Below are 2259 nucleotides of genomic sequence, written 5' to 3' on the forward strand. Positions count from 1 at the left end.
CACAATCATGGAAGACACCCATTGCCAACTTCTGGTGTCCACATGCGTGCGCATGACACAGAGACATACAAACTAAAGTAAAAGTAAACAAGATGTGATGGAAACTGGGCAGGGATGCAAAGGAAACAGACAGACAGAGACAGACAGACGATGTTAGTGGGGCTGTCGGTCTGTGCCAGTGTCCCGGAAGTATCGTGGAAAGTATCTCCGAAACCTGAAAGGCCCTACTTCGTGGTGTAGCCAGCCCATCGCTTGGTGCGCATGCCCACAGGAGGGGAACTAGTGTGCTGGAGAGTCTGCCCCTAACCCAGGGCAAGGAACCAACCTCAGGGCCCTGAGCCCCGTGCCACCAGCAGATGGCTGGAAAGAGATGGTACCTGTGCGCCGCCAAGAACTAGTCACGGTGGACAAAGGAACCGGTGCAGCATAGCTAAGCCCGGAGTTCATTTCACTCTGTAGAGTGAACGAGGCCAAGACAGAAACCACATGTTCTCACTTCCACGGGGAAGTTGAAGAAGTGGCCATCCTCGTGGGAGGAGGAAATGAAGGAGTGCTTACCAGACACTGGACTGGGGGAGGGGAGAGAGCGAGGATGGTTAACAGGTTCCGGATTCCACTGGACTGGAAGAATGGCTTCTAATTTTGGGCCCCATGGTAGGGTATATTAGTTACTTCTGCCTGTGGCAAAGTCCCCAGCAAAAGCAGTTTGCGGAAGGGCTCATGATTCCCGGGTACAGTCAGTCAATCTAGTGCAGTGGCATGGTGGAAAGAACTTGAGGAAGCTGGTCACCCTGCCTCCACTGTAAGGAGGCAGAGATAGGTGACTGCCGACGCTCGGCTCTCTAACATGGATTCACTTACTCCAGCTATGGAGCGGTGCTGCCCACACTCACGGTGGCTCTTCCCATATCAGCAAACCTAATGCCTCATAGACATACCCAGAAACTAACCTAATGCCTCATGGATACACCCAGAGACTTGTTTCCACGGGAATTCCAAATCCCATCAAATTGGTAATTAAAATTAGCCAAGGCTGGAGAGATGGCTCATCAATTAAGAGCACATACTGTTCTGCCAGAGGACCCGAGTCCAGTTTCCAGTACTCAGAGCAGGCAGGTAGCTTACCTTACCACCAGCAACTCCAGCTCCAGGAGATCCAGTGCCCTCTTCTGGCCTCCAGAGGCACTGCGCTCACATGGGCAAAGCCCACATACAGACACACATACACGTGCACATAACTGTGGGCTTTTCCGCTCTCACCCAAGTTACCAAAATAATGACTCTGAGATTTAATTATATATTAATAAATGCCTAGGCCAGAAGCTTGGGTTTGTTCCCCAACTAGCTTATAACTTAATTAATCTGTTTATTCTATTTTATGAGTACCACATGGCTAGCTACGTCTTCTCAGTTTCATGAATCTGTCTCCTCAGAATTCGAGGCAAATATCCTCCTTATACGTGACTCTATCCCAGAGTTCCTTTCTCCCTACTGGAACTCCCGCCTTCTGTTTCCTGCCTCAGATCATTGGCCAATTAGCTTTTTATTGACAAGTGATGCTTCCATACTATACACAAGAGATTCCCTCTCTACACGCACAACTCTCTTTCTCTCTCTCTCTCTCTCTCTCTCTCTCTCTCTCTCTCTCTCTTTCTCTCTCTCCGTGTGTGTGTGTGTGTGTGTGTGTGTGTGTGTGTGTGAGTGAGTGTGTATCAGCTGGAGAGATGCCATTAAGAAAACTGGTTCCTCTTGTAGAGAACCCAGGTTTGATTCCCAGCATTCAAGGATGCTCACAGTGGTCAATAACTCTAGTACCACTTCTGAGCTCCTGAATGCATGTGGTACATAGACATACTCTCAGCCACACATATACACACATAAAATTAAATTAATATTTAAAAACTAAAACCAGGTGGTGGTGATGCATGCCTTCAATCCTTTTTTTTTTTAAGATTTATTTATTTATTTATGGGTATGAGTACACTGTAGCTGTACAGATGGCCATGAGCCATCATGTGTGTGACTGCTGGGAATTGAACTCGGCCCCGCTCGTTCCTGTGCCATTCATTGTAGCTGTCTTCAGACACACCAGAAGAGGGCGTCAGATCTCATTACGGGTGGTTGTGAGCCACCATGTGGTTGCTGGGATCCGAACTCAGGACCTTTGGAAGAGTAGTCAGTGCCCTTACCCACTGAGCCATCTCGCCAGTCCCGCATGCCTTCAATCCTAGCACCCCAGAGCTACATAGTGAGACCCTG

The sequence above is a fragment of the Mastomys coucha genome, unplaced genomic scaffold (assembly GCF_008632895.1).
Source record: "Mastomys coucha isolate ucsf_1 unplaced genomic scaffold, UCSF_Mcou_1 pScaffold11, whole genome shotgun sequence".
Classification (NCBI taxonomy): Eukaryota; Metazoa; Chordata; class Mammalia; order Rodentia; family Muridae; genus Mastomys; species Mastomys coucha.